Genomic DNA, 26,357 nt, shown 5'->3' with positions numbered 1-26,357 from the left:
CTGTTTTCCTTTCTTTGCTAGATTGAAGAGCTCATTATTAAATATTTTGTTCCCCATGTAAGTATTTATATACTGTAATCAAGTCATCCCTTAACCTTCTCTTTGTTAAGCTAAATAGAGTGAGTTCCTTGAGTTTAACACTATAAAGTAAGTTTTCTAATCCTTTAATCATTCTTGTGACTTCTCTCTGAACCTTCTCCAATTTTTCAACATCTTTCTTGAACCAGGACGGGACACAGTATTCCAGCAGCAGTCATACCAGTTGCAAATAAAGAGGTAAAATAACTTTGATACACTTACTCGAGATTCCTGTTTATGCATCCAAGATTGTATTAGCTATTTTGTCCTCATTGTCGCACTGGGAGCTCATGTTCAGCTGATTATCTATTCTGACAGCCAAATCTTTTTTCAGATTCATTGCTTTCCAGAGTTCCCCATTCTGTAAGTACATGCCCACCTGAAACAGAGCTAAGACTCACCAGCATGGCACCTCCTGCTGGTCTTCCTGGGAATTAGGTCTTTTCCAGCTTACAGAGTGCCCTCTGCTGGCCAATGTCTCACGCACCTCAGGCCCCGTGTCCCTCCTGGACCCCGGTGCCCTTTAACTTCAGGGTTCTTTCCCATACTCTGGGTCTCTCCTCCCAGGGGAACCCCCAACCCTCTAAGCCCACCTCACCTCAGTGGCTACTGCCAGTCATCATCTAGCCCACTCTCACTGGGGCAGGCTGCAGTGTAATGGCCACTCATCACTGGCAAGGGCTTAGGACCTAATGCCTTTACCTATCCCCAGGCTGCCCCTCTGCAGCCCCAGTACCTCTGTAGGCCTTCACCAAGGCCTGCAGCCTGGAGCTTTACCAGGCTGGAGCTCCCCAGCTCCCTTTGCCCTTCCCCAACACTGCTTTACTTCAGATACCCTCCTCTCAGGCAGCTAGCCCTTCCCACTCCAGGGTTAGAGTGAGACTCTTCCATCTCCTGGCCCCACAGCCTTTTTATCAGGGCCAGCTGGGCCCCAAATGAGCTGGCCACAGTTGTGACTGCTTCCCCAATCAGCTTAGCTTGGCTGCTTTTAACCCCTGTTCTCCAGAAGTGGGGCAGCTGCCCCACTACACCACCATAAATACAAACCTCATGTGATCTACATTCTTTGTTCCTAGATGTATATATCTACATTTAGCTGTACTGAAATGCATATTGTTTGCTTGTTTCCAATTTACCAAGTGATCCGAGTGCTCTGAGTCAGTGACCTGCTTCTTCATTATTTACCACTCCCCCAAATTTTATGTCATCTGCAAACTTTATTAATGCTGATTTTATGTTTTCTTCCAGTTGACTGATTAAAATGTTAAATAATATAGGGCCAAGAACAGCCACCCAATGATAAGTCTCCATTTATAATTACATTTTGAGACCTGTCATTTTGCAACCTTTTAATCCATTGTATGTGTTCTGTGTTAATTTTATATTGTTCTAGATTTTTAATGTTGTGCAGTACCAAGTGAAACTCCTTACACTAGTCTAAGTATATTATTTCAATACTATTACCTTTATCAACCAAACTTACAATTTAATCAAAAAAAGGTATCAAGTTAATTTGACAAGATCTATTTTCCATGAACCCATGTTGACTGGCATTAATTACATTGCCCTTCTCACATTCTTTAATAATCGAGTCCTGTATCAGCCACTCCATTATCTTGCCTGGGACTGATATCAGACTGACAGGCCTGTAATTACTCGGGTCATCCTATATTAGCTTTCTTCCAGTCTTCTGGAACTTTTCCAGTGTTCCAGAAGCTCCTCTACCAGCTCTTTTAAAACTCTTGGAAGCAATTATCCCTCTCTATAATCAGTTATATAATCAGTTATATAATAAGTTGTATAATCAGTTAGTATATATTATAAAGTACTTTAGACTCCATTTAGATAGAAATACAAATGAATGTACAATTACATTATACATAATCAGTCATTCTAGTAAAAGTATCCTTACTCTTCCTAAGAACTCTTCCTGCTCATTCCCATTTAGTCTTGTGAAATCCTTTGGGCCAGCAACAAGGGGAAAGACTTTTTAAAATATAATAGTAATGCTAGATTCTCATCTGGTGTAAATCAGCCTTGACTTCAGTGGAACTATGGCAGTCTCTGTGGATAGAAATCCCTGAATAATAAGAGTATAACAATAGGGGTGAAGTATTGACCACTTGACCAGGATGGTAATGGTGACTGTGAAGTGCTCAAAGAGATTAAAGAGGCTACAAAAACAGAAAACCCAATTAAAATGGAAAATTTCAACTATCTATTATTGAATGAAAACATGTCACCTCAGGAAAGAGTATAGAGATAACATTTCTAGACAGCATTAATGAGTGCTTCTTGGAGCAGCTACTCCTGGTCCAAGAGGTGAACAGCTGAACCACTCATGCATCTGATGAAGTGAGCTGTAGCTCAGGAAAGCTTATGCTCAAATAAATTGGTTAGTCTCTAAGGTGCCACAAGTACTCTTTTTCTTTTCACTCAGTAATAGCGACCATTAAGTAATTAAATTTAACATCCCTGAAATGGGAAAATACCAAAGAAACCCGCCCCGGTAGCATTTAACTACAAAAAGAGGAGCTTCACAAAAATGAGGAAGTTAGTTAAAAGGAAATTAAAAAGAACAGTCACAAGAGTGAAATTACTGCAAGGTGCATGGAAACTATTTAAAACATCATAATTCATCATTATCATTGCGGATGATACTAAACTGGGAGGAGTGGTAGATACGCTGGAGGGGAGGGATAGGATACAGAAGGACCTAGACAAATTGGAGGATTGGGCCAAAAGAAATCTGATGAGGTTCAATAAGGATAAGTGCAGGGTCCTGCACTTAGGACGGAAGAACCCAATGCACAGCTACAGACTAGGGACCGAATGGCTAGGCAGCAGTTCTGCGGAAAAGGACCTAGGGGTGACAGTGGACGAGAAGCTGGATATGAGTCAGCAGTATGCCCTTGTTGCCAAGAAGGCCAATGGCATTTTGGGATGTATAAGTAGGGGCATAGCGAGCAGATCGAGGGACGTGATCGTTCCCCTCTATTCAACATTGGTGAGGCCTCATATGGAGTACTGTGTCCAGTTTTGGGCCCCACACTTCAAGAAGGATGTGGATAAATTGGAGAGAGTCCAGCGAAGGGCAACAAAAATGATTAGGGGTCTGGAACACATGAGTTATGAGGAGAGGCTGAGGGAGCTGGGATTGTTTAGCCTGCAGAAGAGAAGAATGAGGGGGGATTTGATAGCTGCTTTCAACTACCTGAAAGGGGGTTCCAAAGAGGATGGCTCTAGACTGTTCTCAATGGTATCAGATGACAGAACGAGGAGTAATGGTCTCAAGCTGCAGTGGGGGAGGTTTAGATTGGATATTAGGAAAAACTTTTTCACTAAGAGGGTGGTGAAACACTGGAATGCGTTACCTAGGGAGGTGGTAGAATCTCCTTCCTTAGAGGTTTTTAAGGTCAGGCTTGACAAAGCCCTGGCTGGGATGATTTAACTGGGAATTGGTCCTGCTTCGAGCAGGGGGTTGGACTAGATGACCTTCTGGGGTCCCTTCCAACCCTTATATTCTATGATTCTATGATTCTAATAGAGGCCCAAGCTAAATGTATACCCCCAAATTAAAAAACAACAACAAAAAACAGTAAGAGGACAAAAAATGCCACCATGGCTAAATAGCAGAGTAAAAGAGGCAGTTAGGGAAAAAAAGACATCTTTTGAAAATTGATAGTCAAATCATACTGAGGAAAATAGAAAGGAACATAAACTCTGGCAAATCTAGTGTACAAGTATAATTAAGCAGGCCAAAAAAGAATTTGAAGACCAACTAGCAAAAGATGCAAAAACTAACAGCATTTTTTTAAGTGCATCAGAAATAGAAAGCCTGCCAAACAACCAGTGGGACCACTGGACGAAGAAGGTTCTAAAGGAGCACTCAAGGAAGTCAAGACCATTGCAGAGAAGCTAAATGAATTCTTTGCATTGGTCTTCACTGCAGAGAATGTGAGGTTGATTCACACATCTGAGCCATTCTTTTTAGGTGATAAATCCATCAGTAGAAACTAACTGGTAAATTAAACAGTATTACGTTGCCAAGACCAGATGATATTCACCCAAGAGTTCTGAAGGAACTCAAATATGAAATTTGCAGAACTACTAAGGGTGGTATATAACCTGCCACTTAAATCAGCATCTGTACCAGATGACTGGAGGATAGCTAATGTAACTCTGATTTTTAAAAAAGGCTTCAAAGTCTAGGCAATTACAGTCCAGTAAGCCTAACTTCAGTACCAGGCAAACTGTTTGAAACTATAGTAAAGAACAGAATTATCAAGCACATAGATGAACATAGTATGTTGGGGAAGCGTCAACACAGCTTTTGTAAAGGGAAATCATGCCTGACCACTCTATTAGAATAATCTGAGGGTATCAACAAGCATATTGACAAGGGTGATCCAGTTGATATAGTGTTCTTGGACTTTCAGAAAGCCTTTGACAATGCCCCATATTAAAGGCTCTTAAAGAAAGTAAGTAGTAATGGGATAAGAGGGAAATAAGAGGGTAAATGACTGGTTAGAAGACAGAAATCAAAGGGTAGGAATAAATGGTCAGTTTTCAAAATGGAAAGAGGACCTGTGCTGTTCAACATATTCATAAATGATCTGGAAAAGGGTAAACAGCGATGTGGCAAAGTTTGCAGATGATACAAAATTACTCAAGATAGTTAAGTCCAAAGCCGACTATGAAGAGTTACAAAGGGAACTCACAAAACTGGGTGACTGGGAAACAACATGGAAGATGAAATTCAGTGTTGATAAGTGCAAAGTAATGCACATTGGAAAACATAATCCCAACTATACATACAAGATGATGGGGTCTAAATTAGCTGTTACCCCTCAGAAAAGAGATATTGGTGTCATGGATAAATTTCTAAAAACATATGCTCAATGTGCAACAGATGTTAAAAAAAAAAAAGCTAACATAATGTTAGAAACCATTAGGAAACCATTAGGAAAAGGGATAGACAATAAAAAAGAACATATCTTTTCACTTGGCCAGATTTGTCAGCAAAGTACAATACCAGTGCCCTGTCCAACACTAACACATAGGTAAAGTCAGCCGAACTAGATGCTGTCCCCAAGGCCAATACAAAGATGCCCCTCCTGTAACTTCTCCTTTTATGCATTGATAGAAACAAGTTGATGCATTGATAGAAACAACACTCCAGATGTCCTTAGTTACTACCCTCATATCTTGCACCTGCTAGTTTGAACAAAAATCCGCATCTGTTATCCTGTCACCACATCCTAATTTTATGAGGGGTCGGTGTGTTCCTGTACAATCTCTTGTGAGTTTGTTTATGTAATTACTTGAGAACTCTAGGTGTTCTTGTACCATTCTCTCAGGTCAGGAATGTGCTTACTTGGTTCTGCCAAGGCCAGGCCTACTTTGGTTCATACTATTAACCACTTCTAGGGCTCCAGCAAGGTTACATATAGTAACCTTACATATACTAAGGTATATATATATACCTTATATATAAGGTATACATATACCTTACATATAGTAACCATACATATATATGACTTGTCCCTAGATGTTCAGATAATGAGGTAGAGTCCTATAGACTCCTTTTTCAATAAATCTTTTGACTACTCAGCTAGTTTGCCAAACAGTGCAATATGCCTCATATTAAGCTAACAGTGATATGGAGGGCCAACTGGATTTATATAACTTAAAAGAGCGCAATGTAACCCACCTTGATTTACATGCAGATTGAATGTATTATATGGGACCTGGAAAGTGTAGCTCACTCCCTCATAAAATAACAAGATTAACACTATTTTTGAACTTGTTTATGTAAGCAGGGTTTGGATGAGCTCTCCCCTGACATCTAGTGATGAGCTGGGGAAGAGGATTTCAGGAGCTGACCTTGTTTGCATGGGCACACCCACACTGCCTTGGTGCTCAGCGTGATGGTGCTGATCTGCCCAGATGATCACTTTTGGCTGGTGTTGGATCAAAAGTCATTTTCTTATTGGAGGTAATGGTTCTAAACGGTTTCTATCCTTGTTGTGTGAATCAAGGGCAGAAGAATTGTGCTTGGCAAACCCTAACTGAGGGATCCACTGATAACCAGTTCTAAGTATTAGACTTGCTTTGGGACAGTGTCTCTGATGCAAGAGGCTCCCCCACTAACAGCTGAAATCACAGAGCTGAAATCACTGAGAGCTGTGTTAAGTGATGGGACCTCAAGACATCCCAGAGGGTGCAGAGCCATGCAGAGCAGGACTGAGCAGCTGGCATAGTGGTCATAGAAGCAGTGAGCGGCTGGTAGGGTGGAGCGATGAGTGGCTGGCAGAGCAGCAAGAGGTCATTGAAGCAGAGCGATGAGTGACTGGCAGAGCAGCGAGAGGTCATTGAACCAGAGCGATGGGTGGCCAGCGGTTGGCAGGGCGGCTGGGGGAGTGGAGAAGCATGCAGCAGACAGGGCAGCTGGCAAAGTGGAGCAGTCAGCAGGTCATCTGGCGGAGCAGAATGGCCAGCAGGGTGGCCTGCGGAGTGGAATGGCCAGCAGCGGGGCTGATGGAGCCGCTGGCTGGGCAGCTGACGCCAAAGCGAGCACCTGGACAGTGGAGTGAGCAGGGTTTCCCTGCCCCAGCAGGGTGGGAGGAAAACTCCACAGATGCACCTCTGAACTCTGGGTCTTCACTGACCCAGGACAACAACTGTGAGTGGGGTGCAGTGAAGGGAGGGGCATGTTAAAGGAACTTTTGGTTGCTGGACTTAAGAACCTGAGGCAAAAGGACAATGCCCAATGTTCTCTGGGTTGCGTGTTTTGCTTGTGGTTTTATGCTTATGAATCCTGCTTGCAGCGTTTTCCCAAGTTAATGCTGGGTTACTTTCCCCCTTTTATTAAAAGTTTCTTTTCTACACTCAGACTCTTTGCTTACAAGAGGGGAAGTATTGCCTCTAGAGGCACCCAAGAGGTGGTGCGTAATTTTTCCAGGTTACAGGGTGAAGGCTTGAGCCGGTTTTGTGTTATATTGTTGAAAAGGAACACTTAAATATTGAACCCAGCCATTGTTTCTGCCAATTCCAATCGGGAGAAGGGTTACATTTATACAAATCACATTCAGGGAGGATGTTATGTAGGGCAAAAAAATCCTGATTCACACTGTTAATCTGTACCATTCAGAAGGTAATGATTGTATATCACAGATCATAGTAATTTTGTATGAAAACCCAAACTCCTAAAATGGATCATCAGGTCATTAGATGCGTACTACAAATTACTTTTGGTAACAGTGAGCATTATGTTATTTTGCTGTGTTCTTCTGTTATAGTAAGAAAAGGTGCAAAGCAAACTCATTTAAATTACCTGACTTGCTAAATCCTTTGCTAAATCTGAATTACTAAATCAGAACACTAGGAAAACCTGTTTAGATCCATAAGTTAAAATAAAGTTCTCTTAGATAATTAAAGGCTCAATTTTCATTTACCCACTTGCACCTTGTGTAGTCATTTATACCTATACACAGTGAGTACAAAGTGGGTCTGAACACTTCCAAAACAGAATGATAGCAAGGCATGAGAGAATCAAACCAACTAGCTAGAAGATCACACGAGTGCAATTAAGGTGTCCAGATGTCCTTATTTGATAGGGACAGTCATGATGTTTAGGGCTCTGTCTTGTATAGGCACCTATTACCCCCCATCCCCCATCCTGATTTTTCACAGTTGCTGTCTGGTCACCCTAAGTGTAATGAACCAGAGAGCTCTTTACAAGGTATTACCCTGTGTTACCCACCACTTCAGTATACAGCCAGTAGAGTGCTCTATAATCTCCAGAATTCAGGAAAGGGAAGTACTACCTTAAATCAGAAGTGACATGGATAAACACAGAACAAGAAGAGGAGCAGGCTGGCTGCAGAAAGAAGGCTGGAGAGTAGGTGGCTTGAGACTTGGGGCTGAAAGTCTGAGAACTCAGCAGAGACACACACTGTTGCTGGGTGGGGGGCAGCAGTAGCCACAGTAGGAGGATACAGGGTAGTTTCTTTCAGACAAGACAGTGTGGAGGGATTATGAAATCCTTTTCTTTATGCATTTACTTGTTGTGACTGGCCTTTAGGAGGAGGAGGAGGAGGAACTGCAGGGCTGATCTTTTGTTTTGTAATTTAAAACTCACTATGCCTTGGGTATTTGAGTCTCTTACTTTCTGGCAGCTCAAGGAAAACAATCCCTCTTACAAAAATGTGTGTTTATGGGAACCCACTGAAGATGAGCCTAGAGATGGAATGCCTACAGCACTTAACTCTGATTTAATGCTACAGAAAGCATGCTTCCAGTCATCTAAAGGGAGCTGGACTCTTGCACTCACAGAAACACTCTGCAGTATTTCAGTTACAATATTTGGTTGATAGATTATGGTCTTGTTTTACAGTGCCTCTTAGCTCCTTGCAGTGCTTAATTTGTGCAGGCTGAGCCCTGACACATATAGGTTTGGCAGTTCATAGCCCCAACACTTCTGGGCTTGCTGAATGTTATGAATATAAAAAAAGTTTCTTGAGCCCTGGCACCTCTTTCATTACAAATTAAGCACTGGCTACTTGCAATGTAAAATAACCTCAATATAGATTAGACCATTTATTTTTGAAGGGATAAGATTTTCAAGAAACATCTTGATCAGGAAGCATGGGATGTTCATAAAAATTTCATTTTATTAGATATCCATATTCACATAAAGAATCTGGCACATCAGAAAAGGGCAGACAAATAAACATTTGACAAGTTTTTAAAGTGCTTGTACACAAATGTTAGAAGTCTAAATAATAAGGTGGGTGAACTAGAGAGCCTCGTGTTAAAGGAGGATATTGATATAATAGGCATCACAGAAACCTGGTGGAGTGAGGACAATCAGTGGGACGCAATCATTTCGGGGTACAAAATATATCGGAAGGACAGAATAGGTCGTGCGGGGGGGAGGGGGATTGGCACTATATGTGAAAGAAAATGTAGAATCAAATGAAATAAAACTCTTAAATGAATCCACATGTTCCATAGAATCTCTATGGATAGTAATTCCATGCTCTAATAAGAATATAACTGTGGGGATCTATTATCGACCACCTGACTAGGACAGTGATAGTGACAATGAAATGCTAAGGGAGATTAGAGAGGTTATCAAAATAAAGAATTCAATAATAGTGGAGGATTTCAATTATCCCCATATTGACTGGGTGCATGTCACCTCAGGACAAAATGCAAAGACAAAATTTCTTAATACGCAACTCTTGATCTAGTCCTGAGTGGAACACAGGATCTGGTCCAAGAGGTAACTATAACAGGACCGCTTGGAAATAGTGACCATAATATAATAACTTTAACATTCCTGTCGTGGGAAGAACACCTCCACAGCCCAACACTGTGGCATTTAATTTCAGAAAGGGGAACGATGCAAAAATGAGGAGGTTAGTTAAAAAGAAATTAAAAGGTACAGTTACTAGAGTGAAATCCCTGCAGGCTGCATGGACACTTTTCAAGGACACCATAATAGAGGCTCAACTTAAATGCATACCCAAATTAAAAAACACAGTATAAGAACTAAAAAAGAGCCACCGTGGCTTAACAACCATGTAAAAGAAGCAGTGAGAGATAAAAAGGCATCTTTTAAAAAGTGGAAGTCAAATCCTAGTGAGGTAAATAGAAAGGAGCATAAACACTGCCAAATAAAATGTAAAACTATAATAAGAAAAGTCAAAAAGGAGTTTGAAGAACAGCTAGCCAAAAACTCAAAAGGTAGTAACAAAATGTTTTTTAAGTATATCAGAAGCAGGACGCCTGCTAAACAACCAGTGAAGCCCCTGGACAATCGAAATACAAAAGGAGCACTTAACTATGATAAAGTCATTGCAGAGAAACTAAATGAATTGTTTGCTTCAGTCTTCATGGCTGAGGATGTTAGGGAGATTCCCAAAACTGAGCTGTGTTTTGTAGGTGACAAGTCTGAGGAATTGTCACAGAATGAAGTGTCACTAGAGGAGGTTTTGGAATTAATTGAGAAACTTAACAGTAACAAGTCACTGGGACCAGATGGCATTCACCCAAGAGTTCTGAAAGAAATCAAATGTGAAATTGTGGAACTATTAACTATGGTTTGCAACCTGTCCTTTAAATCAGCTACTGTACCCAGTGACTGGAAGAAAGCGAACATAAAGCCAATATTTAAGAAGGACTCTAGAGTACAATTACAGACTGGTAAGTCTAACGTCAGTACTGGGCAAATTAGTTGAAACAATAGTAAAGAATAAAATTGTCAGACACATAGACGAACATAAATTGTTGTGCAGAAGTCAACATGGGTTTCTGTAAAGGGAGATCATGTCTCACTAATCTATTAGAGTTCTTTGAGGGGGTCAACAAACATGTGGACAAGGGGGATCCAGTGGACATAGTGTACTTAGATTTTCAGAAAGCCTTTGACAAGGTCCTTCACCAAAGGCTCTTACGTAAATTAAGTTGTCATGGGATAAGAGGGAAGATCCTTTCATGGATTGAGAACTGGTTAAAAGACAGAGAAGAAAGGGTAGGAATAAATGGTAAATTTTCAGAATGGAGAGGGGTAACTAGTGGTGTTCTCCAAGGGTCAGTCCTAAAACCAATCCTATTCAACTTATTCATAAATGATCTGGAGAAAGGGGTAAACAGTGAGGTGGCAAAGTTTGCAGATGATACTAAACTGCTCAAGATAATTAAGATCAAAGAGGACTGTGAAGACTTTAAAAAAGATCTCACGAAACTAAGTGATTGGTTAACAAAATGGCAAATGAGATTTAATGTGGATAAATGTAAAGTAATGCACATTTGAAAAAATAACCCCAACTATACATACAATATGATGGGGGCTAATTTAGCTACAGCTAATCAGGAGAAAGATCTTGGAATCATCGTGGATAGTTCTCTGGAGACGTCCATGCAGTGTATAGCGGCAGTCAAAAAAGCAAACAGGATGTTAGGAATCATTAAAAAAAGGGATAGAGAATAAGACAGAGAATATCTTATTGCCCTTATATAAATCCATGGTATGCCCACATCTTGAATACTGCGTTCAGATGTGGTCCCCTCATCTCAAAAAAAGATATACTGGCATTAGAAAAGGTTCAGAAAAGGGCAACTAAAATGATTAGGGGTTTGGAACGGGTGCCATATGAGGAGAGATTAAAGAAGCTAGGACTTTTTAGCTTGGAAAAGAGGAGACTGAGGGGGATATGATAGAGGTATATAAAATCATGAGTGGTGTGGAGAAAGTGAATAAGGAAAAGTTATTTACTTGTTCCCATAATATAAGAACTAGGGGCCACCAAATGAAATTAATGGGTAGCAAGTTTAAAACACATAAAAGGAAGTTCTTCACTCAGCTCACAGTCAACCTGTGGAACTCCTTGCCTGAGAAGGTTGTGAAGGCGAGGACTATAACACAGTTTAAAAGAGAACTGGATAAATTCATGGAGGTTAAGTCCATGAATGGCTATTAGCCAGGATGTGTGAGGAATGGTGTCCCTAGTCTCTGTTTGTCAGAGGGTGGAGATGGATGGCAGGAGAGAGATCACTTAATCATTACCTGTTAGGTTCACTCCCTCTGGGGCACCTGGCATTGGCCACTGTCAGTAGACAGGATACTGGGCTGGATGGACCTTTGATCTGACTCGGTATGGCCATTCTTATGTACTAGGCCTGTAGAGGGCTGGATAATGTCATGATTTTTGAACTCCCCCTGCCGATGCACAATGTGTGACAATTAATGTTATGCACTTTCCCAGATTTCTTTGGTAAGATTATTTTGGCCCCCTAGTGCAGGAGCTCTCACTCCAAATCTGCCCGTCCCCTGCCCAGCAATTAATTTTGTTCCCCAAACCTCCAAATCAATCTTGTTCCCCCAACCCCACATAAATTCTGCCTGTCCCCTTACTCCCACATCTGCCTACCTCCCCAACCACACCCATGAGTTGTGCTCCCCCAGCCTTATCTCTGCTCTTCTTGGAGTTCTTCACTCCCCTCTCCCCTGCCTGGGGGCAGGATGGCTACAGCAGGGTCCCCTTCAATATCCTGGCAATATCCTGTCACTCATAAAAAAAAAAATCACAAAAGTTGGCAACACTGTTATGCATGTAAAAAGATAATCAAAACTCATATTTCATAGATTCATATATTTTTAGGCCAGAAGGGACCGTTGTGATCATTTAACTTGGACTTATGCGTAACACAGGCCATAGAATTTCACTCAGTAATTCCTGCATCAAGCCCAGGCACTTATGGTTGAACTAAAGCATATTTTTTAGGGGAAAACTATCAGATTTGGATTTAAAGATTTCGAGTAAGGTTTGATGTACATAAGTGATATATGCACCACAATTTTCAGTTTGATGGGACTCTTGAACCCTTTTGTTTGTTAATCCTATAAAAACTTTGTATAAACAAATCATGATTTACCAGTGTGAAGTATCATGAATTTTGAGGGTGTTTGGGAATAAAACAGCATGCTTATTAATTAATAGATTAATATATTTAAGGCAAAAAGGAACCATTATCACCATCTTGTCTATCTGCATAACACAGGACCAGGAATTCCTCATAGCAATTTCTATCTTAAACCCAATAACTTCTGAATGAACTAATGCATATATTATTGAAAAACATCCAGTTTTGATTTAAAGATTGCAGGCGATGTAGGAACTACCCCAATCCTTAGTAAGCTGTATGTATGGTTCCTATCAACCTTAAGGTTTTCTATGCCCTAAGTCCATCACTGTAGTATCTAAAAGCTGATGAGCACTATAAAAATCCTAAAACAGATTCTGAAAAACATAAAACATTCCATAGTACAGCTGGTAGTTGTGGAATGCTGAACATGAAGTGAAAATAATTTTGTGACCATAATGGTGCTCAATTTATGCCTTTATAATGCATGAAGTAAAAATTAACTAGTGACCTCTTTCATGGTCAGTTTTTGCATTAAAATATTAGACTTTATTAGCCCTTTTCTACATGCATATCTATAAAAGCTATAATTAAACAATGCCTTGCATAATGACAGGTTTCAGAGTAACAGCTGTGTTAGTCTGTATTTGCAAAAAGAAAAGGAGTACTTGTGGCACCTTAGAGACTAACAAATTTATTTAAGCATAAGCTTTTGTGAGCTTTCAGTGAATGCATCCGATGAAGTGAGCTGTAGCTCACGAAAGCTTATGCTCAAATAAATTTGTTAGTCTCTAAGGTGCCACAAGTACTCCTTTTCTTTTTATAATTAAACAAAGTTATCCAGACCCTTACACACCTAATAACTGTGACTTTCAACTATTCATTAAAGGGACTCTAGTGTACAGTAAATTACATCAGTGTAGATCCAGAATAATTTCACTGAAGTCAAAGGAATTACATCGGTGTATAGTTAGACTGGAATGTGGGGCACTGGATTTACATTCCTGTAATTTGAATCAGAGTTTCCTGGGTATAACTGAGGGCAGAATTTGGTTCACTGTGTCCTATAATTCAGTCAGTTTGTTATAAATCACTTTATTTTGATGATCATAACAAAGTAAATCAGAGGGCCAAATTTAAACTTGTGTATGAAATGCTATTAACTTCAATTCAGTGGAATTACATCAGGCCTGAATTTGGCCAAAAGATGTTCAGAGGAAAAATAAAAGAGAAAAATCCCTTCTCAGTAAAAACAGAAGGCAACAGAAGCTTTGGAGTGAATGCCTGCCAATAGAAGGATTTCGTGCTTTTGTTAATTAAATGAACAACAACAACAACAACAAAACAGTGCAGTAGGCTGTATCCTACATAACAGCTTCCACTAATAAAACGTAATAGACAATTTCCTGCATTCAATTCTTTTGAATACTATTATACAAGGTAATAGAGTTTTGGAAATAGAAGTCCTACAGCCTGTCAGAAGGAGCTTTCTTCCACTTTTTTTTATTAAATGACTAAGTGCAGCAGTCTGTGTCCTATCTCTCCCTCTTGCATCTATTGGATTGTATTATTTTACATTTTGATTGAAATGATGTCACCAGCAGATAAAAGCCTGGCCCAGGCATTGTAATTGAATCAGCCTGAGTTGTTTATTCTAGTGATCTACAGCAATGCTTTGCTTGTCCTACCACAGAATATATAAAAGATCCCCTCTTGTTTAACATGCCACTGATTAGATCTATTTAAAAATAAGAGAAAAGAATCAAAATGGGGGGTCGGAGGACTGGGAACCTGGAAAAATTGGGGGGGAGGAATTAAAAGAGAAGAGACACCATCTGCAAAATTTTCCATGTGTGACTGAAAGTTTCAATAAATAAATTTCACATGGCATCAGTACCAGATGCAAAGATTTGATTGACAACATTTAAATGATGGTTAATGGGAACTTGTATATTTTGGATAGGTTTTTCATGCACACTTCCTTAATCAAATGGCATTCATGTTTTTTTTTAAAGAAGAATACTTATCTTTGAGGGACAATATTGCTTCAAACTGATATTTTTATTATTATTGTTAGAAAATACATATTTGATAATTAAATCATTATTGTGACACACTTTATTTTTCAGTTGAAACATTTTATATTTAATAAAAACAATATTAAGTTAATTGTATTGGGATAACAGTTATTTGGTACGAGTGAGAATCAGAATTTACACGATAGGCAAAGAGTGAATTACAGCAACCTTATACATTGGATATACAGACAAAATCAGCTTCCAGATGGATTTATTTGTAAGAGAGGGTCGCTCTTTTTGATACTGTGGACATACATATCCATTTTCTGTTTCTTACTCTTTTATTTCCTGGATGGCCCATTAAAATGAGGAACTAATACCATTATTTTGAAGGATAATGAGGACGGGCTTTATCAGGGCTTTTCAAACAGTGCATCATAGTCTTCACCTTCAACATCTCTGTTATTTTAGTGCTGGATCTTTCCTGAAAAGGAACTGCCCATCATACTAGGTTTAGTAGTGGTGTTGAGATGGAAACTGTGAGATCTACAAAATCATTTTTGCATGAAATCTAAATTTAGAATTGTTTTCTGATTCCTTGCTAAACCTAGAATATTTATTTTTAAAGTATTCCTTTAATTTATAATTGAGTTACATAAACAAAAAACCCAAGAGATTTCACTTTTAAACAAAAACTATTAATAAAACAAGGAGTACTTGTGGCACCTTAGAGACTAACAAATTTATTTGAGCATAAGCTTTCATGAGCTACAGCTCACTTCATCGGATGCATTTACTAAACACTAATCATATTTGTTCAGGTATATACTTAAAATGAAAAGCTTTTAGGAGTAGACGTTTAAACGTTTTTTAAAAATGTATTGCTAATGGGAACAACTTAATTCTGCTAAAATTTATGATGTAACAATTCAAATAAATAAAAAGGAAATTACAACACATTGAAATTGCTAGAAATAACATTTTTAAATGAATTAAAACAGAAAACAAAACACAGATTCTCTAAACATAAATAAACATGATTCTCTTTGTTTATTTATGGTGAATCTGGACTCGAATGTTTGAACAATAACAACATACCCTATGTCTCTTTAGAGTTCCTATAGCAGTCATATTAGAAAATACACTTAGAATAATTATAAACACCTGACAAATGGACCTTTTGGATCTTTTGGATATTTATAATTAATATCTTGTCCTTAAATGTATCATTATTTTCAAATCCTTGTAAAACATACTTTTCTGATAGTTCTAGCCTATTATCAATCCACTGCTTTGCAGATGGAATGTGAACTGAATATATTTACAAATATATCTGTTTCAATTGTATTGTATTTAATACATTTTGATTTCATTTAAAACGTAAAAATGAGATTATTAAAGTGAGCTGACATCACATTTTAGTTGACTTGGTGCTCCGTCCTGTAAAAACCATTACACACTGACAGGTTTTGAAAGCAGTAATTTTAGGAAAAAAGTAAACTGAAATTAACAAAAATGTAAATGAGATTTTTTTTTCTCAAAAATGCATTAGTTAGAAATGTATTATATAGTTATAGTATATGGTCGGCCTGTTTGCACAGAGGCAAACTATTCTGTTGCCAGGTTCACCAGCCACCAAATCATATTCTAGTCCCCAGAGCTGGTAAATATCATTCATATCACAGAGGTGCCTCATGTAGTTTCTGGAAAAAGGGGAGGCAATATTGAGTACCATGCCTTCAGTTCCCTCCCATAGCTGTCTTGATAGAATGACATTTAGAGCAACATCCCAGAATGCTATGCATTCTCTGACCATCACATCACTTTCTCATTAAAGAATAAATAGTAGGGATGGGCTAATTGGTTTGAATAAATAAGAACTATCCTGAACCTCACAGAATCTTATTTAAAATACAAAAATAAAGTGTAGTTAACTTATTTCCCCATAATTTCCATTTTTTGACTCTGCACAGTGAGTTTTTGTGAAGACCAGGTGTTTGATCCATCTCCCATTGATGGTAACAGGATTTTTTCCATTTACTTCAATGGGACATGGTTCGAACACGGGAAGGAGTGTACTTCCAGCCTCACTAGAAACAGTAAAAGCTGAAAATCTCACATGGACACCTTTTCAAGTGAGATTTACTGCCCAGTTTTGCAAACCTAGTTTTGCAGACACAGATAATTTTGATAAGACTCAGATATGGATCCAATTCCAGATTTCTAGGAGCTTATCAAAACCAAGGTAAACTTTCATACCTTTTGAGGTTTGCCCATATAAAAAGTACATAAGACTTTCAACAATGGAGAATTGGAGCGAGAACATGGGAGGATTTAGGTTGGGAGTGGCAGCTACAGACAAAGGCTACGTGTGTGTCAAACACAAAGCAAAAACAAACCATCAAGCATGAGAAGGATGGAGCACAAACTTTATCTGGATTAGAAGAATCCTCTTTTCAAATGTAATTCAAATGCAAGACCACAATGTTTCAGAAACATCTGAATAAATGGGAGGGATGATTACATAGTTGGTGTAGATATTATATGTATATTATACATTGCTAGTGACATAACTGAGGTTCAGAAAAGAGAGGGTTTCAGATTAAGTGGTAGTTTTTATTGTAGTCAAAGTGTTTTCATTCCTTTCTTAAAATCATTTATTCAGACACATGTAATGAACTCTTAATGTTTCTTGGTAGGTACATCATTGACATTTTAGGCCTGGAGGTATTTCATCAGAGTAACAGATTTGTATAAAATAATAATAACCTATTAATTATTATTATTTATTAACAATAATAATGATAATTAAAATTATAGTAGAAATTTCAAAAGTCTGAATTATTTTAATGAAGATATGGAATTCCGTAGGAGATTGTACTTTGATTATGAGAAAATTTCAATTACGTTGGTCAAATATATCAGGGACAAATCCAAATCGATATGGAGTCTTGTAAATAAGTAACCAGATTTTCAGAAGTGTTGAGTAGCCGACAGTTTCCACTGAAGTCAATTATTAGTCTAAGCATGGATTTAGGAGCTTAATGCTCCTGTTTTTGAAAATCTTGGTCCAGAGAATTTAAATGATAAATGTGAAAGGAGGTAGGTACATTCATGACCAGATTAACATTTTGTGGGCCCGACACCAAACATATTTGTGGGCTCTCATGTGGAATGACTGTAAAAAACAGGAGATCAACACAGAAATTGTCTTTGACACTGCACACAGCTACACAGGTTTTATTTACAATATTTACAAGTTTAAGTTGCAGATGGAGGTGGCTGCCACTAGGGTACCAGCAATGGCAACCCAAGGGCAGGGGTTCTCAAATTTATTGCAACATGACCCCCTTCTGACAACAAAAATTTCTTCATGACCCCAGGAGGGGAACTGAAGCCTGAGTCCTTCTGAGACCCACTGCCCTGGGAGGGAGAAGAGGAGGGAAGCCTGAGCCTCACTGCTCTGGGTAGGGGGGCCAAAACTGAAGTTCAGGGACTTTAGCCCCAGGCAAGGGGTCTGGAACCTGAGCCCTGCTGACCAGGGCTGAAAACCTCAGGCTTTGGCTTCAGCCCTGGGCAGTGGGGCCTGGGCTTCAGCCCTGGGTCCCAGCATGTCTAAGCCATCCCTGGGGACCCCATTCAAATGGGTTCATGACCCACTTTGGAGTCCTGACCCACAATTTGAGAACCGCTGCCCTAGGGCAAAAAGAATATAGACAAGTTTACATAAAACAAATTATAAACAAACAAATACAAAATAAAGCACTGTGGGTAAAAACAGCTAACAAAAGCCAAAGCTGGCCAAAACACCAGCACTGTGCTGCTCCCACTACAAGGGAATCATCACACTATCTCATCCTTCACGTTTCTCATATGAATTACCAGTGTTTTAATTACATTTTTGTATGAAATTGGATGGATTTAAAACATTTTAAAAATAAAAAATATCAAAAAATTTTAATACATTTTATTTACAGTGTCATTATTCATAGTATTCTTGCTAGTCAGGCAGAGAGGCAGACAAACTAAGATCAGGACCAGCTGTGTCCCCAAAAGACTGGGCCAATCCTCCAAATCAGACCAGACCCTCACCCTTCCCCAGACCCGCATCCGTCCCAGAACAACCCCCGTGGAATTGGACCAGACCCGCCTGGAGTGGTGAGGCTGCTGCACTCCCCTGAGCCCTTCAGCAAGTGTGAGGCATTAATATGCTTCAACTTCAGCTGAGGGCAGGACGGACATTCCCTAGCTCCCACTGAGCATCTCCTCTGCTGCCCTCACCACACACCCAAGCTGACTTCCCCTCCTACCTCCTAACCCCAGGTAGAACCATCAGTAGTAAGGGGAGGGATTAGGGGCCCCTTCATGAATATGGGCCAGGTACCATGTCACCACGGACACCATTGTAAACCCAGTACTGGGTACATGTAATTCTTTTTCAGAACTAATGATTCAGTTATCTCTCCTCTCCACCCCAGCCCTAAAAAATAAATCAATTCCTACAACTAGGCACTCAGGAACAACGACATATTCAAAACCTAGTGTGTGAGTGGGATGCAGGGGAAAATCAGTAAAGATATAGTGAATCTTCTAATGAATTATTATAGACTATAACAAATAGAGATATATGAATAACACATTGACACTGTCCTTTAGCTTCACAGGAAGGTATGGGAGGTATGCAGAAGGATTTGTACTAGAAGAGAACATATGAGAACAAGTAAAGGTGCCATTTCCTTCTTTTTATTTATTTTATTATAAAAACAAACCAAAGAAGAATTAATTGGATCGTACAAAATCTGATTATTAAACAACAACAAAATCATTGCAGCTAGAAAAAAGAGGTTTGTGTAGCACATTTTTCTTGCAAAGAAATCTGAATGTGAAAAAGTTTACATAGTATACTGTTTATATATCTTTATATATACTTGCTGTTTATCTCTAAAGCAGCATACATTCAATATGAAAGAGAGGGTTGCCATGGTATCTCCACTTTAAAAAACCTGAATAGCAGATCTGAAAGAAGCATAGCATTGATTTAACAAGTTGTCATGTAAGTTACTCTGGCCTATAAGGATGAAACCTATGCACCTTTTCCTTTATAAAACCATTTAGTTAAAAAAATACTGATTGTAACATTTTTATCCATGGAGCTAAACATACCACTGGTCATTAATGCTGTCCTCTTGTTTTGAACACATACATTTTTACTGAGATCCATTTCTTTTCTTTGGTGAAAAAAAACCCAACAGTATTAGTAAGGAAATAATTCCTTTAAAAACAAAAGAAGATGGAGGATGGAGTGGTAACATTTAATCAAAGATCAAAAGTAAATGTTCTTTTTTGATGAAGAAAAAAACTTATAAATAATAAAATTTGGAATAATTTTTAACAAAACATTACAACTTTTGCTATAATCATCACACATCTCTTTAGCTCTTCCAATGACATAACTTCATTAGTGGAATGTAAGACTTACTCTACAAGATCAGAACTGCTGTCTGTCTCTTCCAGCATCAGTGTCACCAGAGAAGCCAGAGTTGTGATTGGAATATTAGTACTAACATTTCAGAGGACTGTTAGGATATAGATATTCAGGCCTGTCTGTAAAGACAGACAGGCCTGAATATCTATATCCTAACAAGGACAATTAGAAAAATAAATGTTTTTTAAGAGTTAAATTCAGAGCAAGAGCAAGATGGGACAGAGACATTTTGGTTGATTCCTGAATTCTATCCACTTAACTTCCTTGGAGGCAACAACAAACTCATTGAGTAAATCACAGAGGAGAAGCTTAACCTACCAGAACAATTCTCACTGGTTGAGCATAGCCTTTGGGAAAAGGTCAATGTTACCTAGCAACTACTGAGAGCTGTTGACTTTTTATAAATTAACCATTTCATGAGTGTCAATAGGCTCATAGGTACTGCTTCCAACTTGTCTGCTATTTCCTGCTTCACATGGTCATTTCTGGCACTCTTACTGAAGTCGAACATCTTGTTTGCCTTGCACCAAAGGTTTACTGGAATCTGACTATGGTCCCATGACCAGATAGAAGCATACTAGGCAAAAGACTTCTTCTTCTTGTCAGTGGCCATATTTAACTCAGGAGACAGTTCATTCTGTTTGCCATTCAGTGACCAGAATACAATGTCAGAGTTAAATGCTGAGCAGCTGCACTTGAACCAGAGAACTTGCTTCTGTTCTCTGGGAGTCAATTTGCTAGTCTTAGAATAAAAAGGCCAAGGAATACTGGCCCACAGAATTGTGGGATAGCATTTGCAGATTCTAAAGACGAGTCTGGGGACCTGGGTCTGAGCTGTGTCCACACCACAAAATGATGCAGTCCATTAGGATTCAGGCTCAGACAAACCCACCCCCTGCCAGATCTTAGGGTTTACTGGCCCAAGTCAGACAAATTTGTGTGAGCTCAAGCCTGAGTTTGACCCCAGGCTTACATTGCAGTGTATACATACCTTGTGACACCCACAGATGAATGCCAACTAGGTAAATTCAAATCATCGTTAACAAACGATGCGTTTACAAAGCGTTGCCTAGGGAGGTGGTGGAATCTCCTTCCTTAGAAGTTTTTTAAGGTCAGGCTTGACAAAGCCCTGGCTGGGATGATTTAGCTGGGGATGGGTCCTGCTTTTGAGCAGGGGATTGAACTAGATGACCTCCTGAGGTCCCTTCCAACCCTGAGATTCTATGATTCTATGAAATAGCACCAAAAAGTCTTAACTCTTAGGTCTAAAAACTAGACCTCATTCCCTTGCCAGAGCCAGGATTAGGACCCCAAAATCCAGTATGCTGATGTTGCCTAGTAAATAACTGCATGTGATGGAATTTCTGTGTGGCGAATTAACTAGCAGACTGCAGAAAGAGAAAGAAGAGAAGGTCTTTTGGATGAGACATTGGACTCCCACCCACAATATCTGGGCTCTCTTACTTGCACTGCCACAAACTTCCTATGCCAGTAGATGAACTCCTGAGGCTCTTCCACCCTTGTCTTCTATGATTCTATGATAAGTAATTTAAACCAGAATTTTTTTGGTGTTTGTTAGTATATAGGCTTGTTTGTCAGCCTGAGATAGGATTTTGGGTTTGACTTTTGATACTCTTATATTCTTACTAATATGTGTAAAGAACAATGAATAAAGACATTGTGTGTTGCACTTCCCACAACCAGATGGGGCTTTTAGTACTATGAGAAAAGAAAAGGCATAGAGCTGAAAGTGTTACAGGGTATGGTGGGAGTGTAATATATGAGCATACTCTGGAAGGCTGCCTGGCTCCTCTCTGAAGCCAAGGTCAAGCAACCAGTTAGGAGGGGCAAAGGGGATTAGGGGAGAGGCATACAACACACTAAAAGCCAAAGAAAAGCCTGGCCTTGGCCAGAGGACAGTCTGACTCCTTACCCCTCCCATGGGATACAAAGGAGGTGGGACGAAGACCCCAGACTCATGATCCTCCAAAAATGAACATGATCACAAGTTGTAAAGAGTGGGCCTAGGAGTGTGCACTGCAGGTATATCTGGGCCTGCTAAGAAGGAGAAGGTGGGAATAGGGAAGGGGAAAGGGGGACACAGGCAAGGATCTGAGGCATCAGAGCTGGGAAGGAAGACATGTAGTAAATGCTCTGCAGCATCAGAGCTAGGAACGGAATACTGGGGAACAGACTCTGCTGATGTGTAGAGCTATGGATATGCTTGCTTGGAATTAACCCCAAAAACATTGCATTGCCTGCACTTCGGATTTCTGGTCTTCTGCTTTCTGTCTGCATGACAAGAACGAGGGGAGGGGGTGAAGGGAAACAGTGGTGGGCACTAATTGCTTATTCTTCATTTTCTGCATGCCCAATCACAGACTTGAGCTTGACTCTGAGCCAGGTGATTTGCCAGTCGGGGCAGCTTTTGTAAGAGTAAAACCAGTAGCTGAATTTCTCACAAAGCTTCAGATACTAGTTCCCACTCTTCGCTGACCCCTCCAAAAATAACAGGTGACACAGAGGGGACAGACACAGGTGAGAGCTGATAGCTGAAACTGTATGAAGAGTTCAGCTAACGTACAAGAGAGAAGGATGATCCGGCAGGCAGGTCCCCAGACAAGCAATGCTTCCCCACATCTCAGCCGATAAGAACTATACAGAGAAGGGAGAGGGGAGAATGTGGCCAGCAAGTGAAGTTCTGCACACGCTTTCTGAGGCAGCCTCAGTTCAAATTGCGAATAGTTTGGATTATGTATTTTAGTGAACAAATAAAATCCTTTAAAATATTTGCACACTCAGTTTAGATTTTGGTCAGGCAGCTTTTGATAAATTAAACTGATTACCATCAAAAATGAAATGTCTAGTTCTTTCTTGTTTGGATTGGTAGGTCCTTTTTGAGACAAGATTGCACTGAAGCTACTTAGAAGAGTTGCCAACAGTGTTTTATGCTAGTAGGTATGCAGGAGTAGCTGCATTCTGCAGATAGCATAGACAAACATATTCTTTTTTAGCCTCAGGACAGCATGTGCAATTACTAAAGTTACACCAGGGATGGAGATGGGGAAAGATGAAGCCCAGACAGGTCATGACTCACCATATTGCACCCTCTGCTCCCAGAATTGTGCAGAGGAGACTCCACCCTTCCCTCCAGCCATGTGGGCTCTGGAAAAAAACAAGCTTCAGGATGGAGCCAGCTAAAGGTCCAAGTCATCAGAAGCAAACATGAAGCAATTTCGGCATCAGGCTCTGAGGATGTTGTCAGACTATACTTTCCAGTTTCCACTCTAAACGTTCGTTTCCCCATTGTACTGACTCAGTGCTTGTTCCAGCTTCCTCCTTCACAGTCGCTTCACTTCAGTCTCACTTCACCTACCCTTCATGCTCCTCTCCTTCCTTCTTTCCCTGCTATCCCCCTTGTTTTCTCCTCTATTCCTCTTACATCCCTCCCCTTCCTGCCCTCTCTCCATTACTTTAAAAATATGGCATAATTTTAAAAATTCAAGCTGAAATGACTTATCCAGTGCTTTATAGAGATTGGGCTTGAGTGAGGGTGACTTGGCCAAGACTCAATCTATTAAAGACTGAGGGTTCTGGTAATGCATATTGACTGGGTGAAATAACTGAAAGAAATGGAAAGGATGAATGCTACGATTATGTTCTGAAGCTGATTGCACAAGTTTACGACCTGGAGATTTTGTCGGACTCTCAGTTGCTGTTGGAGGCCAGGTAGCAGCAGTGGCCACGTCTGCCTTTCTAAAGTGATCTCAATGGGGTTCTGCTGGAGGTCATGCTGAAACTTCAGGAAGTGCAGAATACACTGCTTATTTGCTTAGCAGTGTTTCTCACTTACTGCATGTTACACCTGTGCTCTGAGATCTGCATTGGCTTCCAATTAATTTCTTACTGCATTTTGAGAGTTAAATTTTGATCTCTAAAGCCCTTACTATTTGAGAGACCACTCCCGCCATGAATGATATGACACTTGAGATGAGCTGACACACTTGAGCTAGTTGCTACACAGAGTTTGCACAAGGAAGCTAGCCACCTCACAAGCTACAGAAAGAGCTTTTACAGTGTCAGCCTTGGCTCTAGAATACATTTTGTCTCCCCCCAATAACTTGATCCTACAGGGCCTAAACCTGTTGACCTCCAGATCATGCTAGAAAACCCATCTGTTCTCCAAAGCCATTAAGATGAACTTGGGTTAGCAACATAAGGCTAAATCCACAAAGGGACTTAGGCATTTCAACACTCAGGATTGCAATGCCTAACTTTTAGGTGCCTATACACCCTTTGGAATCTACAAACCCTGTGTTGGATATGTAGGCTCCCTATACCATGCACAAGGAGAGTTAGACACTTAAGAAAGGGATCCACAACAGCCAGTATGCTGATCTGAGAGTCATAGAATCATAGAATATTAGGGTTGGAAGGGACCTCAGGAGGTCATCTGGTCCAACCCCCTGCTCAAAAGAAGACCAATCCCCAACTAAATCATCCCAACCAGGGCTTTGTCAAGTCTGACCTTAAAAATCTCTAAGGAAGGAGATTCCACCACCTCCCTAGGTAACGCATTCCAGTGCTTCACCAATCACATAAGTCACATAAGCTAGCCAATTACAGATGCTGAGGAGAGGATTATGTCCCTCTCAGAGTGTTTGGTCCCTAAATCTGGGCTAGAGGGAGATGCCTATCTCCGTTTGGGATTCACAGCCATAAATTCTCTTCCATAGTAAGACACCTAAACCATTTATTGCAAGAAAGGCAGAGGTTCATGCCTAACTGTGCACAAAACAACTCAGGAGCAGGAAAAAAGTCTGCCTTATAACCTTCAGTCCAGTAGTTATGGCCCTCAGTTGGGATTTGGGAGATCCTGGATCAATTCCTCCCCCCGCCAGTGGACCGTTGTGATTCCAATGGACCATTGTGATTATGAGTCTAACCTCCTGTGTAACATAGGCCATGAATCTTCCCCTGAATTTGAGCATGGGTTTCTCCTACCTCTTTGGTGAGTGCCCTAACCGCTGGGCTATGTCTGGTTTGGATCTTTCTATGTCTGTCCTGTTGAACCTGCTCCACTCTATGTGAAAAATATAAATAATTAACTATGCATTTGGCCAGAGAGAGTGAGGGGGGAAATGAAGCAGTGGGTCACCCACATCCCAGGTGAGTGTACTAATCACCTGATTAGAGGGGAGGCCTCTTTCACCTTCCTCTTCTCCCTTCAGCTGCTTTGTGTGAAATTTGGTGTGTTCTGCTCAGGCCTATCGGATCGAGCCCCTCAGGCAAGACAGACGGGGCAATGCCTAGTTTGAGGATCCCACTGAGATTTAGGTGTGAGGTAGGCACCAAACTGATGGGCAGGGTCAGCACTGAGGTAGCTATCTGCATGCCAGCCACCGAAACATAAGCAATAGGGGGCTTTTATGGTGAAAATTTAGGTGACAGCAAGATTAGGCAGCAACTGAACAAGAACTCTGAGGATCTCAGTGGTGTCTAAATATTGGATTTAGAGGCCTAAAGTGGAAGTAAATTTGAATAAATCCTTCTCTGGATCAGGCCCATCGTAAATGCCAGACTGGATTAGGCAACTGGTCAATATAGTTTAGTTCTACATGCTTCAGAAAAAGGTGCAAGAAATCCTGCAGCAGGCATCTGTGAAATAACCTTTTTATAGGAACGGTTTTGTCCTAATCCCATCATTTAGAAACTGGATTATGGCCTGTGGATGAGGGTTTATATCCTTTCCAAGCATCATTATCAATGTAATTGTACAATCTTTACTTGAAGCCTGCTAAACTCCTTCTCTCAAAAATAATGTGTATCAATAAGTTCCACAGCCTCAATTTGCTCTATTTTCTCTATGCCATCCATTATTTTGTTTAGGTTTATCATATCTTCTCTGATGAGTAAATAGTTACAGTTTGTTTGTTTGTTTCAATTTCACTTAAAATTTCACAGCTACTTTCAATTTCACATACAAGTTTTTTAGGTATCTAATAATTTTCTTCACTCATCTCTGATCTTCGTCCCCGCTATTGCACAGTATTTCCAACCCCAAGTATTAAACAAACATGAGTCAGGAATTCATGAGATTTTAAAAATATTTTAATATTTTAAATCTGGGGTCCTTTGTGTTTGCCTTCTGGCTTTTGAACTATTATTGTTTACACTTACAAGATCGGTTCCCACAACCATGAGAGCTAGTAACTTTTTATTTTGTCATGAAAGCTGGAATTATCATCCATTAACATCATTCCAATAAATGCATCTTTCAGTAAAACACCAATAGTGTGAGACTCATGATAAAATTGCTAGAGTTGGGAACACTGACTCCAGCT

The sequence above is a fragment of the Caretta caretta genome, chromosome 2, assembly GCF_965140235.1.
Source record: "Caretta caretta isolate rCarCar2 chromosome 2, rCarCar1.hap1, whole genome shotgun sequence".
NCBI lineage: Eukaryota > Metazoa > Chordata > Testudines > Cheloniidae > Caretta > Caretta caretta.
The sequence above is the reverse complement of the archived record's forward strand: the minus strand, read 5'-3'. Positions refer to the sequence as shown.